General features: G+C 36.8%; 2 long non-coding RNA genes across 2 annotated transcripts; one reads left to right on the top strand and one right to left on the bottom strand.

Moving 5' to 3' along the window:
- Positions 1 to 9,209: 9,209 nt before the first annotated feature.
- Positions 9,210 to 11,156, bottom strand: LOC137495905 (uncharacterized). Its single transcript, XR_015492952.1, has 3 exons — positions 11,097 to 11,156; positions 10,451 to 10,498; positions 9,210 to 9,597 (listed from the first exon to the last, which is right to left on the bottom strand). It is a non-coding gene; the product is annotated as an uncharacterized LOC137495905 (long non-coding RNA).
- A 739-nt stretch (positions 11,157 to 11,895) lies between these two features.
- LOC147843298 (uncharacterized) lies at positions 11,896 to 15,556 on the top strand. Its single transcript, XR_015492953.1, has 4 exons — positions 11,896 to 12,246; positions 12,364 to 12,569; positions 13,567 to 14,040; positions 14,096 to 15,556. It is a non-coding gene; the product is annotated as an uncharacterized LOC147843298 (long non-coding RNA).
- The last annotated feature ends 3,347 nt before the right edge of the window (positions 15,557 to 18,903 follow it).

The following is an 18,903-nucleotide window of genomic DNA, read 5'->3' on the forward strand; positions in this document are numbered from 1 at the left end:
TGACGATGAGTTCACTGTACTCAAATGGCCTCCACAGCCACCAGAGCTCAATCCAATAGAGCAGCTTTGGGATGTGGTGGAACGGGAGATTGGCATCATGGATGTGCAGCCGACAAATCTGCAGCAACTGCGTTATACTATCATGTCAATATGGAGCAAAATCTCTGAGGAATATTTCCAGTAGCTTGTTGAATCTCTGCCATGAAGCATTAAGGCAGTTCTGAAGGCAAAAGAGAGCCCAACCCGGGACTAGTAAGGTGTACCTAATAAAGTGGCCGTGAGAGTATATATATTCAAATAATGATTTTCTTTTAGTTTCACTGTGAGATCATTATTATTAGCCCACTTTATTATACATTAAAATAGAACTGATAATTTTGGCTACACAGAACAAACCACTGTTATACAATGACTTGCCTAATTACCCTAACTTCACCCTAATTACCCTAGTGAAGCCTTTACATGTCACTTTAAGCTGAACACTAGTGTCTTGAAGAATATCCAGTCTAATATTATGTCCTGTCATTATGGTAAATAGGATGAAATTTGATGAAATAATATTAATATTATTAACAGTATAAACAGAAATATTATGGTTAAAGATTAATCTGCTCTTGGGAAATATTTGAAAAATAATTTCACAGAAGGGTGAATAATTTCCCCTCCAGCTGCATATAAACATTATTTTGTTGTTGAAAATAAACATTGACTTCAAATGTTATTATATATTCAAATATATAAGCTTATTTTATTGAATTTTATTCTATAATAACTAAAAACACTGAGAAACGGAAATTATAAGACATTTAAAAAAAGGAACTAATTAAAAACTGAAATTAATATTAATTAAACTTAATAATAAAACTTTAATCGTGTCTGTGTGTTTGATGTACTCAATATCTAAATAATAAAAACATGAAATGATAAAATAAAAAAAATCCTGAATGTGAAATGAATCTCAGTTAAAAGAATACTGAAACCAGCGCTGCAGTGTGTCAGTGACTGTGAAATGCGGACGTGCGTTTAACATTTCCTTTGCGTTTGTTTGCACTTCATTCTGTTTCTGTGGTTTGACATTCACTGATCCAGGCGGAACACTGAAGGCTAAATATTCAGACAGCCGTCCTCTCACCGTTTGCTTTTATCATGTTCGGACACGCTCAGTGGAGGCCCAGCATGGGAGGTGAAGTGCATTATGGGATGCACAGTTTGACGGATGTGTCTGGTCTGGAGTCGCACACCTCACTGCGCTCTCATTTGCCCAAACTCGCTGCTGCCCAATTAGGAGAGTCGCTCTTACACGTGTTCGCACGGCCTGATGCGCACAGACACTCTTTCTGCACTATTACCTTGACTGATGCCTCCTCCTCAATTAGATGTAATTGGCATATCAATATGCAGGAGTTAAATGGATTAACCTTCTTTAGAGTAATGAGCAGCTCTTGCGTCTGGGACACGACCGCTCTCATCCTTACATGGAGGTGTTCAGAGAGTCTGCTGGCCGGAGGATCACTGTCAGATATATGGGCTTTTAACTGTGGCAAAGCACTCTAGAATCATGAGAAATTAATCTAGAACACCATTGCACCACCTAGCAACACACTTCAGACACACTGGTAACTGCTTAGCAACACACTACATAACATCTTGGTAACTGCTTAGAAATACATTTTGAAACACTTTGGTAACTTCTAAGAAACACTCCAGAAAGCCTCGGTAACTGCTTAGCAACACACCTAAGAACACCTTAATAACTGTCTAGCAACAAACTTAAAAACACCCTGGCAACTGCTTAGCAACACACTTTGGAACACTTTGGTAACTGCTTAGCAACACAGTTAAGAACACTTCGGTAGCTGCATAGCAACACACTTCAGGAACTCCTTGGTAACTGCCTAGCAACAAACTTCAAAACACCCTGGCAACTGCTTAGCAACACACTTTGGAACACTTTGGTAACTGCTTAGCAACACACTTCTGAACACCTTGGTAGTTGCCTAGCAACACACTTTGGAGCACCTTGGTAGCAACACACCTTGGAACACCTTGGTAACTGCCTAGCAGCACACTTTGGAACACCTTAGCAACTATAGCGACTACCTAGCTACACATTTCAAAACACCCTAGCAACTGCTTAGCAATACACTTTGGTAATTGTTGAACAACACTTTTTAGAACACCTTGCCAATCACCTAGCAACACATTACAGATCACCTTAGCAACTACCTAACAACACACTTTGAAACACTTTGACAATCATGTAGCGACACACTTCAGAACACCTTGATAACTGCCTAGTAACACAATTCAGTACACATTGATAACTGCTTAGCAACACACTTCAAAACACCTTGGCAACCAACTAGCAACTCTTTACCGAACTCTTTAGCAACCACATACAGTATCAACACACTTTCGAACTCCGAACTCCTTCGAACACCTTAGCAACCACATAGAAACGCCCTGGCATTGTAATGATGAGTTCTTTAGCGCTTCAAACAATACAGACAGTTTCAAAACAACAAACAAGAAAACAACAGAATCAAACTACAACAACAACTACAGCAATTGATCTGTTGTGGTGATTATTTAGTTGCTATGGTAACACAACAACTATAGTAATTGATCTGTTGTGGTGATTATTTAGTTGCTATGGTAACACAACAACTATAGTAATTGATCTGTTGTGGTGATTCTTTAGTTGCTATGGTAACACAGCAACTACAGTAATCTATCTGTTGTGGTGATTCTTTAGTTGCTATGGTAACACAACACCTATAGCAATTGATTTGTTGTGGTAATTCTTTAGTTGCTATGGCAACACAACACCTATAGCAATTGATTTGTTGTGGTAATTCTTTAGTTGCTATGGCAACACAACAACTATAGCAACTGATGTGTTAATTTTTTTAGTAGCTATGGTAACACAACAACTATAGCAATTGATCTGTTGTGTTGATTCTTTAGTTGCTATGGTAACAACAACTATAGCTATTGATCTGTTGTGTTGATTCTTTAGTTGCTATGGTAACACAAAAACTATAGTAATTAATCTGTTGTGTTGATTCTTTAGTTGCTATGGTAACATACGAACTATAGTAATATAAACAAATGGCCCAGTTCTGTAGTTTATTTTAGGGTAGTATAGGTAGTATAAGGTTTTATACTAAAATACATCCAGTGCTTAATTTATGAATTGTGAGTTCACTGAACAAATCAGGGTAACGGATCCGGCATGTTATCCGAGGATGGAGAGGTGTTGCTCATGAAAGTCTAGAGAGGGGGGTTGTCGTGGACGAAAGTGAAGAAGGTTGGAGAGTCACGGAAGAAAGTGAAAGCGAACAGCGGATGGGGGAGGAGGATGATTGAGGAGGGGAATGGGCAAAATGAGCATCCAAAAATCCGGATCCGGCTTGTTGCGGTACAAATTAAGCTCTGAATACACCACAGAGCACTGTAGAAAAACTATAGTATACTACAGTATCAGTTCACTACAGTTAATACTACAGTATACTAGAGCATTCATTAGCAAAGAAATGTAAACACTATAAAACACACAGCATAACAGTATGGATCAAAGACACTGCACTGAGGAACACTTCATCCCGAGACTTTATTGTTCTCCAGCAGCAGTTACTATTGAAGTGAATGTGGTTTTATTGTTTAAACAGTAAACTGCTGCATCCGCCCTCAGTAGTCAACTGCTCATTGAGTGTGTATTAGTAATGCTCCTTTTTGATGTGATCGTGGTCTGGGTTTGGCCGTGGTCCACATCTTCTGGACTCTCCTCGTGGAGTGTGTTTGGCTCTCGGTGTGTTGATTTGAGCAGGTCAGAGGTCAGAGGTCAGGGGTTTGGTGTGGGTGTTTTTCACAGAGCTGTCCTGCGTTTGTTCAGAAGCATCGATTCATGCTAGATGCCAGATTTTCTGAAGCGCAGCGTCCGCCTGCAGCCTCTGAAGTGCTTTGGTGGAGTTAAAAGGATAGTTCACCCAAAAATGGTTATATACACTGTTAGAGTTTGCTTCAGTTTTACAGATATTGACTGCAAAAACGCCCAGTATAATACCACATACATTCTTTACAGTTCACTAATGCAATATGCACAGCATTGTGAGTCATTTTAAGGGCACTGTTTTAAAAATGTAGGCACAAAGTCTAAAGCTCATTGCGCAACAGCATTAAGGGCGTGTTTAAATCCACTTTTGCTATTTTAAGGATGGATAAATATGCTCTGCACTTGGCGCATGGTCTAACAGGGCTGTGCTTATTCTCTTAATAAGTTCTGGCTGTGTTTTGAGCATAACCTGCATTAAACCAATCAGAGTCTCGTCTCTTGTTCCCTTTAAGAGTCAGTCTCCATGGCGCATTTGGTGTTTACATGCTGGACTTTGTAAGTGTAAAAACTGAACGCTTCACTAGCGAGAAAACAGTTAAACAGAACATCTGCAGCATGAGGATAAAGAACGAGCCTCCTCCATTCAGCCTCTTTACTTTACTCCTTTACTTTGGTGGAGTGAGGACTGGTGGAAACTCATCCATCAGCCCACATATTTAATTTCCTTTGTTAAGGGCAAAGATTTGTGTCAAAACTATTTCTCAATTCAGTTCTAATCTCCAGCAGAGGAATAAATGAACAATAATAATGAAGTGTGGTCAGAAAACTGAGTTATATCCAAACACACGTCCTGTTCTAATGGCCCATATGCTGATGCAGACATCTCCAAAACCCCACAGGAGAACACATCTACACTTGTCTTTATTATAAATCTGCATATAATCAATAATACTGCTATACCACGGTCTATTTCAGCTCCACGAAATAGCAACACTCCAACAATGCGCCTTAACACACCTCCTTTATAGATCGGCACACGCATGAGTCCACAGAGTGGTGCAAATGGATTTACTATTTAAACATCGTGACGCAAAATGTGAAGATTACTGTTGCGCTGGTCTGAAAATAGCAAACATATCTTGCGCCTTCTTGCACCGGGTGTATGATAAGGCCTTACACGTTTACAGCAACTTACTGCATATTAGGAATTACAGTATTGTACAGTAATCAAAGTAATCAAGTACTGCTACTGCAGTTGACAAAAATTAGACAGTTAATGATTAGATTGATAAATAAAAGTTCATTATGTAGACCATTTAAGTAGGAAGTAATAACAATGAATATTTAAAATACTGCTGTACATGATCCGGCACTTGTTTGGAATTCATTCATTTTCTTGTCGGCTTAGTCCCTTTATTAATCCAGAGGTCTCCACAGCAGAATGAACCGCCAACTTATCCAGCATATGTTTTACGCAGTGCATGCCCTTCCAGCTGCAACCCATCTCTGGGAAACATCCAAACACACTCATTCACGCTCATACACTACGGACAATTTACCCTACCCAATTGATCTGCACCACATGTGTTTGGACTGTGGGGGAAACCGGAGCACCCAGAGGAAACCCACGCGAACGCAGGGAGAACATGCAAACTCCACACAGAAACGGCAACTGTTGCAATGCTGTGAGGCAACAGCACTACCTACTGCACCACTCTTTCACCCTGTTTGAAATTCATTAAATTCAATAATAAAGAGTAGAAATAAAGGTTTTTACCTTTATTAGTAACTCATAATCACACTTTGAAACATTTTGGAATACTATTAATTAATTAATAAATTTTCTTTTCGACGTATTCCCTTTATTAACCTGGGGTCCCCACAGTGGAATGAACTACCAACTTATTTAGCATATGTTTTTAAGCAGCGGATGCCCTTCCAGCTGCAACCCATCACGGGGAAACACCCATCCACACTCATTCACACCCATACACTACGGCCAATTTAGTTAATCAATTCCCCTATAAACCATTTCAATGTGATGATGCCATTGGCCCATGAACATTTCCTGAATGTCACTATTTTAATAACTGCAACGGGGCATCTCAATTATTTCTCAACATTACAACAGCTTTCATAACATTATTTATCAATAGGGTTGAGGATTAGGATTATCAGGAGCTATGAAAAATAAAAGTGTTAAACAGGAAACACGTGAGGACCATTGGTATTGTTTACATCCCTCAAAATGGGCTATAGTGGATGTGTTTGGACTGTGGGGGAAACTGGAGCATGGGGAGAACATGCAAATGCCAACTTCTCCAGCCTTTGCTCGAACCAGCGACCTTCTTGCTGTGAGGCGATTGTGCTACCCACTGTGCCACTATGATGACGCATCACTATTAATGTTACAAAATGTTGTCAATGCTTTATGCTGCAATTAAAGGTGATTCAGCCTTCACATGTTCTGTAAAGATTAAAGTAATGATATTAAACATTTATAGAACTGACAAAGAGACGCTGAAGCACAAGGAGATCATCATCGCATCACTTCAGCACAATGAAGTCCCTCAGAAATGAGCTGCGCTGAATGAAGCGGGCCGTGAGTGTTGTTTGATGTCGATTTTCATGTATTATCTGAATAGTTCTGCAGACAAGAAAGACAGAAGTGTGCAGTGATCTGTTAATGTGCTCCAGTGATGTGTCCCAAATCAGATCGCCAGAGCTCGTTAGCATGTGCGCTGATTTACATATTAACGACTCCTCTGAACCTTCAAAGAAATGAATAATTGAGAACAAATGAAATGTTTGGGATTGTGGCGTTTAATGTTGCACATGTGGCCTCCTGGATAACCGCACGCATGACATGCTGGTCTGGGGTCAGTAATGAGCCGCACGCAGGCCTCCGTTGAAGTCAACTGATAAACCGTAATAAATACCGTGGTATACTTTAGAGCGATGCACAGGGCGTTCTGCATTATTGTTGTTGTTCGGCTGTTGGAGCAGAATGACCTCAGATCAGCTTTGCGGGAATTAAAACGCTCTCATTATTCACACCCGTGTTGTTTCTAACTCGCATGTTTTCATAGTGGACGTTTAGAATCTTCCTGAAACTTTTACATGCAAAACTCTCCAGAGAGGGCACACGTTTCAATATAGCACTGAAAACAGTACTGTAGTCATGTAAAGTATACACTACAGACAGTGTTATTGAAGCATGCTATAGTACAGAACTTGAATTAATCTGTTGTGGTGATTCTGCAGTCGCTATGGTAACACAACAACAGTAATTACTCTGTTATGGTAGTTCTATAGTTGCTATGGTATCGCCGCAACTATAGTAATTGATCTGTTGTGGTGATTCTATAGTTGCTATGGTAACACAACAACAGTAATTAATCTGTTACGGTAGTTTTATAGTTGCTATGGTAACACAACTATAGTAATTGATCTGTTGTGGTGACTCTATAGTTGCTATGGTAACACAACAACAGTAATTAATCTGTTACGGTAGTTTTATAGTTGGTATGGTAACACAACTATAGTAATTAATCTGTTGTGGTCATTCTACAGTTGCTATGGTAACACAACAACAGTAATTAATCTGTTATGGTAGTTCTAAAGTTGCTATGGTAACACAACAACTATAGTAACTCAGTATTGATACGTACTCCTATATACATTTCTGGAGATCGCAAAATACATCCCAGGAGCTAGGTTTTTTGCAGTTTTTGTTATTGTAAATCCACTAGAGGGCGCTGTGTACACTTTTTCAGATCTCACATTTCTCTCATGAGTGCCATTCATGCCTGCTGTTCTCGCGTAAATCCACCAGAGGCCACTGTCTACTGACTCACCGATCAAACAAATGATCCCTACACTCACCCTCCTTCTACCTTAAACCCACCCAACTGTCTTTTCAAAAGCAGACCAGAAAAAGAAAAACCCTCACGGTTGCTTGTTTTCCCCCACGTTTTCAGATTGTACCACAATCTCGTCCTGTTATTTACTTACATTTTATTTTTTGCCCTTTGTTTTATCTGCTTTCTGGAACTGTTCTTTGCATGACTCGAACCGAGATGTCGTGGTTAACTTCTCACCGCGCCACAAGTTCTCCAACATACATGGCCACTGGACAAACTGGTAACAGTAGGAAAGCTGTCCACATGGAGGTAAGCGGTCAGATGGTAAGCGTGAAAAGTAACGCCGTCATACTCCCGTTTGCATTTGTTTTAAAAGACGAAATGCAGCCGTTTGTATCTCTGGCTACATAAATCGCGCTCTCCAAAAATGTATACTGGAGTACGTGCTCACTATGAGCCTATGCTGCAATAAATATAGTGAATAATTGGCGCGATGCAACAGACTCGTAAAGGGAATGAGAGATGAGACTCTTATTGGTAGACTATTTCGCATCTCGGCTGGGACAGTTGTCATTTCTGTGTGGAGTTTGCATGTTCTGCCCGTGTTGGCGTGGGTTTCCTCCGGGTGCTCCAGGTTCTCCCACAGTAAAAACATGCGCTATAGGGGAATTGGACAGGCTAAATTGTCCACAGTGTATTGCAGCTGGAAGGGCATCTACTGTGTTAAGCATATGCTGGATAAGTTGGTGGTTCATTCCACTGTGGCAACCCCTGATAAATAAAGAGACTAAAGCAAAAATAAAATATGATATGTTGATATATTCATATTTTAAAGACATGGCACAGGAAAATGTAATTTATTTTAGTGTTTCTTGTACAATTCGAGACGCACTTCATATCGTATACCAATCATGCAGTGGAGATTGTTGCTTTTTAAAGAAAACAGACCTTAAACGCACCGATTTTGTAACTGCATACAGTTCATTGAAATAGCTTGACCCGGGCTACTGCAAAACTAAAAAGTCCTGCATACTTCTGCATGCACCCACACTGTAAAAAATGTTACTTAGATCTAACTTATAAAAAGTGTGGCAAGTGGTTGCATCGGACGTTTTAGGTTGATTCAACTTCCAGCCTTTTTTAAGTATTTTAAACACTAAAACATTGCTTAAAACAAATGCAATAAAATTAAGTTGAGCCAACTAATATTTCTAAAATTACTCAAATCAGATAAACTTACTTTTTTTGTTAAACTTAACTTACTTATACATTGCTATATGTTGACTGTACTCATTTTAATTAAGTATTATGAACTTAATGATTTAAATAAAATTAACCATGCATATGTCATTTAAAACTAATTTAATTGACTTCTGGCTGTAACCTCAGAAAATAAATCTTTGTTTCTATATTGTAAGCACAATATACACTAGTAAAAACAGATAAACAGACTTTCCTGTCAATAACAATTAAATAAGAATGGGAAGATGGATTAAAGACCATAACATGTATTCAATATCAATCGATGTTCCTTTTAATAGTGACTACAAAATAGGCCATTAATGTGGCTACACATACACAATACATAAATAAAAACATTAATAATACCAGATCCTATTGAGAAATCATCCAAGGCAACTCAGTGAGGAGATTTGCATATTTTGATAAAGATTTAGGATGCATAATGTCCAGTCCCACAAAGAGTCTCTAATATATCTCAAATGTATACAGTTTTGATGGATACTTGAAGTCGAGGACATCGGTAAGTCCAAACAGGAGCCATCATGCATTTGACAGGTTTGGCAAACCTCTGACAGTCCTATGATAATCCAAACTGTGTTGGGCTGATGGCAAATTTTTCCCGTGGGCAGCCGCATGCACCTCTGATTCCTCACAACTCTATTGGTAGAGACAAAAAGAAACAGGAGTTCAGGTGGTTGCTACCAAACAACATTAAATAGCTAAATACTGAATAGGAAATAACTACAAGTGAAGTTACAAAAGTCCAGTGAGAATGATGCATGGATGAAACACCTTAGTTTATCAGTTAAAAATTACCTTAGTTAAAATTACCTAACTTCTATTTAAAAAATAAAAAAAGGTTATAGAGGTTGTGTAATTACATTATTCCAGGTGTTTTTAGTTATCAAATTTTAAAGAAAACTGTGATTTTTCTCAGTGTAACAGTGCATGTCATTGTGTTTTCCTGTCAATCAAAGAATTGTTAAAATTTAGGTATTACATTTTTTGTTTATTTTGGCAACTTATAAAGCATAAGAATGTGTATTTAATTTAGATATTAAAACTGTTTGAAAATGGCTATATGAAAATTATAGAATACAAGTTCTATAATTTAAATGTCATCTTCATTTTGCACCAAACTTTGCACGTCATAATACAAATTTTATTAAATAAATAAATAAATACATTGCCATTTTACACATTACATTAAGGTTTACATTAAATTTTTGCTAAAGCTACATTTAATTGACTTTTTCTTCAAATTTAATGTCACTGGCAAATGACAGTTCAGTGATTCAGTGTTATCAGTTAGCTTTATTGAAAGACTGACAGATAATAAGAAACTGCATTAGGATATTTTTATACTGTTTTTACTGTTGCACACATAAAAAAATCTTCAGATATCAAATGTAAGTTAATTCTATGGAGCCCACTATTGTTTGCAATTTTACCAATGTTTTACTTGCCTGCAAATAATTATAGCTGTAGTTGTATCTAATGTTTTTCTTACCTGGATGTGAAGTTTGAAGATCCACAGGTAACAAAATCACTTTGGTATCTAAAGACCAAGAACATGCATTTTAGAATGAGGTGCATACAATTTAAATGGTTCTGTAAACATCAGTAGTAAATGTAATTTAAGTTAAAATAAATTGTAAATCTGTAATTTATTCACTATGCAGCATTAAAAAACTTATGGACTAAATCTCTAAAACACAAACTTTAAGTTATACTTTCTCTTACGTTAAACACACACTACTTAACTGTTGCATACGTTTCTGCATTTAATATCCATCCTTAATGTGCTGCTATAACTTAGGTGAGCTAACTTTAGCTAATTTAGCGCTAGCAAACTGAACCCCCACACCCCGACCGCCCACCAGTGACCTTGTTAATCGGTTCTGCAACGTTAGTTATACCTACTAAGTGTTTTAAAACTACTTTCACTATTTTTTCTCAATAATATCACTTTTAATCGTTAGCATAAACTAGCGTTGGTTAGCGTTAGCCAACTTAGCTTTCCATGTGAGAGCGGTCTAACTGTTAACATACCTGAGGCTACAGTACAATTTACAAAGCTAAAACCTCACCTGCCTAGCGAAGACAGCAGTTTTGCATGACTTTACAATTATCATTCGGCTAAATTTGCAACTTACCGTGTTAATCAGATCCGCTGCTGGGAGCAGTTAATGTCGACCATTGCAGAAGCTGCGTCTGCCTGCTAAATCCCGGGCAATGAAAAAGGAGTCACGCCAAACTATTAAAATCACGTTTTATGAACACCTGCCCACATCGACAGCTGCTCTAATAAATTGTCTGTGTCAACTCACTTTTATAACATTTATTCTACACAATAACCACGTAAAAAAATCTACTCAAATAAATTGCATTAGTTTTATTCAAAATATACAGTTATATAAAAACTGATATATTTTAAGTAAAGAGGAAGCAAATTTAATTTTTTTGGTATAAAACAAATAAAATTAACTAGATTGCAATTATTTAAAGTAGATAGAACCAACTTTGTGAGTGTAGCACTTTTTACAGTGCAATTAGGAATATTAATATGCATTAGTTTCAATGAGTTTGACTGGACATTATTTCAAACACCTGGCAACCCTGTTTGGTCTTAAAGAGACACACGTCATGATTTTGCCAAATCCTGGATTAACATCTGTTGATCCTGAAACATAATTTTTGTTGAAAAATGTAATCCAAACCCACTCCCTACCCCTAAACACAACCATAACTGTAGATTATTCCTAAAATCAGTGGGGAATAAAAGTTGGAGGACACTCATGTAGAAGTGCGTAACCCTAACCATAAGCCTACATCTAACCTGTAAACATATCCCTCATTTCTGATTGGCTGATTGGAATGTTGTTCCAGGATCAATACCGATGTTAATCTACAAACATGTCATACTTGGTGAATAACAACAATAATGTTATATTAGATCACGGGACAGGTTGGCGTAAAAGAGACAGCTCAGCCCCCAAAACTAAACTATATCTCCTAGTTTCCTTCATCTGTTGAACTCAAATTAAATATACTGAGGAATGCTGAAAAACACACACACACACACACACACACACACACACACACACACACACACACACACACACACACACACACACACACACACACACACACATATATAAATATATATAGTTTCTATGGATGTCAATGTTTTCCCAGCGCTCTTCAGAATCTCTTGTTTTGTATTCAACAGAAGAAAGAGACTCCTTAAAGTGTGTGTATTTTTGGGTGAACTGCCCCTTTAAGAGTGGATGGATTTCAGTGGATGTCAGATATGTTTGTCTCATGAGTTCAGATTACTCTAGGTGTGTGTTCTTCCCTGATGACACTCTTGTGTGTGTGTGTGTGTGTGTGTGTGTGGTGTTTTCTGGTTTTGTCATCCAGGGTAATGCAGGTTGAGTGTTTGGCCTGCCGGACGCTGCAGTGATGTTTAATGTGAAGTGATGGAGGTCGTAACCAGGTGTCTGACAGCCTGACAGATTGTTGACACCCAAACATCTACAACTATTTTTATCCGTCCGTGTGTTTCGCTGCGAGCCACTTCAGACTGACCGATCACCAGAAACATCTGAACGCCTGCTGAGCAGAAGGTGTGTGTGTGTGTGTCACTGGAGGGCTCTGGTTATTTCCTGCTACATGTGTTTGATCACATAGTTTACTGTGTGTGTGTGTGTGTGTGTGTGTGTGTGTGTGTGTGTTTTACCTTGTCATCCTGTGACAGATCAAAAGACAGACATGCTGGAAATAAAACCAGCCATGACCTTGAGCGTACACACGCACACACACACACACACACACACACACACACACACACACACACACACACACACACACACACACACACACACTCACACACACACACACACACACATCAAGTTTTCAAGTTTTATGGTCTCTCCTTATATCTGTAATGATGTTTGTAGTTTTCAGACTGTAAACTCATTCCTCACAGCAAACAATCTGCACTTTTACATCTACAAAATTAACTGGTATTGCTATACTTGTGGGGACATTTGGTGCTCATTATGCGATTAATACCAGGAGGACAACACACAATCACACGTCGGCTGGTAAAGAGATGTAGGTATCTTCAGGTGCGTGTGTGTGTGTTGGTTTAAACACACACACACACACACACACACACACACACACACACACACACACACACACACACACACACACACACACACACACACACACACATAAGTGAAGACAATTGAGCCCTCACAAGTATAGCTTAACCAGTACATACACACACTACAGATTTTTTAAGTGTTTCTGTACTGGTTTTGCTATACTTGTGAGGACGCAAATGTCTTATATAATGAAATATAAAAACGAGGCACTAGTCTGAATATTTCACAGCTCCTCAGTAAATAGCAATGCTTATAAATTGTCCAGAAGATGTTTCTATTAGACTCTGATGATTTTGATTAGGTCTATATGGTTATCTTTTCGGTTAGGGTTAGGCCATAGACACTACTGTTTACCTGATAGGAAAGTCAACTGACTGATAAAACAAAGTCTATGTAATGTCCTCACTAAAGAGTGAAACAAACCCTTGTGTATGTGTATGTGTGTGTGCAGTGTCGGCGAGGGTCCAGCAGGGGTCAGAACAGCACCATCAAAGCGCAGCTCTGTTCAGTTCTTTCTGAGACCCTCAACATGTTTCACTTCCACATTTGAGATGTTCTGGAATCCTCCATCCATCAGGAGATCCGCTCAATCAGCTCCTCTGCTGTCTGCAGGTCAGAACTATCACATTTACTAACACTTACCTTAAAATACAGAAGAAGATCGAGGTAAGCTGTCAAGTGTCTACTTCTCACAGTGAATTTTGGAAGTTTTTGTACAGACACAAGCATCCCTCGAGAGGAAACACTATAGTCATTTATAGTAAAGACTGTACTGCTTTTCTTTAACCATCCCATAGTAAAGTGCGTTTATTTATATACAATAATTGTTCACTGTAATTATCCTTTTAATTATTATTGTGGTGATTCTACAGTTGCTATGGTAACACAACAACTACAGTAGTTGATCCGTTGTGGTGATTCTACAGTTGCTATGGTAACACAACAACTATAGTAACTGATCTGTTGTGGTGATTCTACAGTTGCTATGGTAACCCAACAACTATAGTAACTGATCTGTTGTGGTGATTCTACAGTTGCTATGGTAACGCAAAAACTACAGTAATTGATCAGTTGGAGCAATTCTACAATTGCTATGGTAACAGAACAACTATTTTAATTCATCTACTGTGGTGATTTTACAATCGCTATGGTAACATAGCAATTATAATAATCGATCATTTGTAGTGATTCTACAGTTGCTATGGTAAAATAACTAATATAGTAACAAAAACAAATGAGCCAGTTCTGTAGTTTGACTACAGTAATGCAGGGTATAATATGCTACCATACACCACAGTTTACTATAGTAAAAACTAAAGGATACTAAGGTGTTTATTACAGTTTATCAGGTCACTATAGTTAATATTACAGTATGCTGGAGCATTCACTAATGAATAGTTGTATATAATATAGTATATGCAGTATTATACACTTCACTATAGTATTTTTCAAAAACACTGTAGTATTTACTATAAATTAACATCCTATTTTATTTTCAAAAATGTGTCATTTGCTTTTATCAGTAAATTGTAAATATTTAATAAACAACATGCAATGTATTAAACAGTTAATACAATATTGTTTGGCTGTGGAAGTTCTAATTAATTAATTACATGTAAATACATTTACTGTCTTAAAAATAACTTGCCCCAAACTGGTATTATAGTGAATGACCATCAGTGTGTTTTACTCTTTATATTTAACGAGAAAGTAAGATTACTCTTTTGTTTAATAGATAAAGATAAAACTCAATAGCATTTTCATTTGACAGCCCTGATCTGCAGTTTGTGATATGGTACAGATGTACATAAGCAGTTGATTTTCGTTTCATAAGCTCATAAAATTGTCCAGTGAGACCACATCAGTGTTTATCTTTAATGCTCAGTTTTGGAGAGAGAGAAAAACACTTGGACAGAGACGAAACAAGTCTCACGAGTCTCTCTCTCTCTCTCTCTCTCTCTCTCTCTCTCTCTCTCTCTCTGTGTAAATCTGAAACAAATGTGTGTGAAACTTTTTTTGCTCTGAAAACTGTTTTTCTGTCGCCACAAACCTTTTAACAGCCGTAATTGTGGCTCCCTTTAGATTTGCATTTTTTCCACGGCTGTTTAAACCCTGAAGTTATGAAGAGTTTATTTAAAGTTAAGAGTTTGTTAGAATTAGTTTGTACCATTTAGGCAATCATTGGCAAACTTTTAGTAAGCCGTGTGTGTGTGTGTGTGTGTGTGTGTGTGTGTGTGTTTGAATAATTCCTCAGATCAGAGTTTGATCTTTTTACTGTGTGATCAGTTTGATGTCAGATGACCTTTTGGCCATTCATTCATTCATTCATTCATTCATTCATTCATTCATTCATTCATTCATTCATTCATTCATTCATTCATTTTCCTTCAGCTTAGTCACTGGTTTATCAGAGGTTACCACAGTGGAGTGAACTGCCAACTAAAAATAAATAAATAAATAAATCAAATTAAAATAATAAATTAAGAATATTTTTTAAATTAATGAAGAATTTGGTGATGCCTTACATTTCCTTTTAATAAATGCATCATTTTTTTCCATTATGTTTTTTTTCTGAAACGTTAAATCATATTTTAATGTTTATTTTTTTGTTAATCTGACAAATAAATATTCACAAAGATACTTATTATTACATATAACTATTATATTATAATTTTATTAAAATATTATTCTAAATTATGTGAATAAGTGAACTATTATTGCACATTTTCAGTCAAAATCAAAATACAAAAATACAAATATTTCCCAAATGATGCTGAACATATTCAGGAATTTTTCACAGTATTTACTCTAATATTTGTTCTTCTGGAAAAAGTCTTATTTCTTTTATTTCGGCTAGAATAAAAGCAGTTTTAAAGCCATTTTAAGGTCAGTAATATTATCCCCCAAATATTATTAGCAATATTTGATTTGGATTATCTCCAGAACAAACCACTGTTTTACAATGACTTGCCTAATTACCCTAACTTTACCCTAATTACCCAATTTAAGCCTTTAAAAGTCACTTTAAGCTGAATACTAATGTCTTGAAGTATATCCAGTCTAATATTATGTGCTGTCATCATGACAAAGAGAAAATAAATCAGTTATTAGAGATGAGTTATGAACACTATTATGATTAGAGATGTGCTGAAGAAATCTTCTGTCTGTTAAACAGAATTTGGGAGAAAAATATACAGGAGGTCGAATAATTCTGACTTCATCTGTGTGTGTGCATGTATGTGTATGTCTATGTGTGTGTGACCTAAATTACAGAGTATCTGTGACCAGCCGAACGCAGCAGCTTAATAACAAGAGACAGATCTTTCTCCTGCAGTGCTGCGTCTCGGCTCTTCAGCGTAAAAGAGCTTTCAGAAGAAATATATAGTAATGTTGAGCGCTGGAGGGATTGTCAGAGTCCATCTCAGGAGAAACGCGCCTCCGTCCGGCTCCTCTGGAAATTACGGGATTTTTCTTGTGTCACCTTGCCTTAAAGAGTCGTGTAAACATAGGCGGTGAACACGCGGAGAGAAAAGCAGGCCGTTTCTGGTGCTGTAATGCAGAACGTGGCCTCAGGTGATGGAGAAACGCAGCCGTCTGCTCAATGGATGAGTTCTGCCATGTGCAAAAACCCCTCAGGAAACGTCTCCAGTTATTCGCCGCATATGATAGTCATTTCTCCAGCGCTGCGGGGATGTTTGCAGATGAACATGTTAGCCGCTGCATTTCTGACTCTGTTTGTTTGGTTGTTTTTTACATGGTAACTTTATTTTGGGGTCACACTTTATTTGAATGTACTGTTAATAAACATTGAGTACGACCTCATAAGCTTCATGAATTGCTTTTTGATATGCTGCAAAAATGTTTTTCTTTGTGTTTTTGTCTTGTTTCTAATCCAAATGTCTACAAACTCTTAAATCAAGAAGCATTTAATAGACAAGCACAAAATATTGTCATTTTCTGAAAAATTAAGTAAGTTTTTTAAACATTAAGTAAGACTTTTAGCTTAATAAATTACTAGTTATTTGATTATTAATAGATATTAGGGTGGAAGGGTTTAGCTGTTGGGATGTAGAATAAGATCATGCAGAATTTGATCTTTATAAGTATTAATAAAGAGCTTATATATAATAATAAGCATGTTATAAACCAGTAGTTAATCGTTAGAATTGGTCATAGTCATTCCTTTGCTTTCGGCTTAGTTCATTTATTCAACAGCCAACTTATCCTACACGTGTTTTCACAGTGGATGTCCTTTCAGCTGCCACCTAGTCCTGGGAAACACCCATACACATTCACACACATACACTACGGACAATTTGGACCATCAGTTGCCCTGTATTGCATGTGTTTGGACTGTGGGGGAAACCGGAGCACCCGGAGGAAACCCACGCCAACACGGGGAGAACATGCAAACTCCACACTGAAACACCAACTGATTGAGCAGAAACTCGAACCAGCGACCTTCTCTCTGTGAGGCCACAGTGCTAACCACTGCGCCACCGTGTCACCAGAATTGGTATCATGTTATATTATATTATATTATTAATTTTCCTTCAGCTTAGTCTTGATTTATTATGGGTTGCTACAGTGTAATGAACCACCAACTATTCTGGCACATGATCTTACACAAGAGATTCCCTTCCAGCCACAATTATATTAATATATTAATTATATTATATTATATTATATTATATTATATTATATTATATTATATAAAAGGTATAAATGATTCAGATCTTTATATACATGTAATCTGCATGCAAATAAATTGTAGTTTAATTAAATTTGAGAAGATTTCAAAATATTTTTAAATCATTTGACGTAAATTATGTCTTCAAACAATAAATACTAAGAAATAGTAATTTATAGTCTTATTTAACCCTATATACTGCAATATATAGTATATATCCTGAATAGACTGTAAAAAAAATCCGTTATTTAAATTTTTATTCTGGCAGCTGTGGCGCCATAAAAAAGTAAAATAACGGCTGTTAAATTACAGAAATTTACCGTAAAATAAAGGACATTATATTACAGAAATTTACCATAAAATAACAGATGTTAAATTTCAGAAATCTACTGTAAAATAACAGCCGTTAAATTACATACATTTACCATAAATTAACGTGCGTTAGATTACAGAAATTACCTTAAATTCAAATTTCAGGTAAATTTCGGTAATTTAATTGCGGTTATTTAATGTTTTTCTTTTCCGGCACTCCAGCTGTGGAACAAAAAGTTTTAAAAAATAAATAAATTATATATATATATATATATATATATATATATATATATATATATATATATATATATATATATATATATATATATATATTTTTTTTTTTTTTTCATGCATGTGAATATTCAGTTTTGGGTATTCCTGTCTAGTTCCCTTTTAATCAAACATACAAATCTTATTTTGAATAATTTAAAATATTGCGGAAATGTTCCGTGTGTAGTCTACAGTGCAAAAACAATGAGTATCTGATTTTGTTGTGAGCTGTCGCTCATTTGAATGCATTAAATATTCAAAGCGGAATCAGTCACGGGATGATAGTGCACTAGTAAGATCACAATAAAACAAACTGGTGATGATATTATATTGTCATTCTGAATAATGGAGCGGCTGTTTGTGTGTTTGAGTGAGTGACCCGCAGCCGTTCAGCTCAAGCCACTCTGAAAATTGGGGTCGTGTTTATAAAAGATCAGCCCTGATGTCCACGTCAAACCAGCCGAAATAATCTGCTAATGATTGTGGGACTGATCTGATCAAACAAGCGTTATTGTG

The sequence above is a fragment of the Danio rerio genome, chromosome 6 (genome assembly GCF_052040795.2).
Source record: "Danio rerio strain M-AB ecotype USA chromosome 6, GRCz13ab, whole genome shotgun sequence".
Taxonomy (NCBI): domain Eukaryota; kingdom Metazoa; phylum Chordata; class Actinopteri; order Cypriniformes; family Danionidae; genus Danio; species Danio rerio.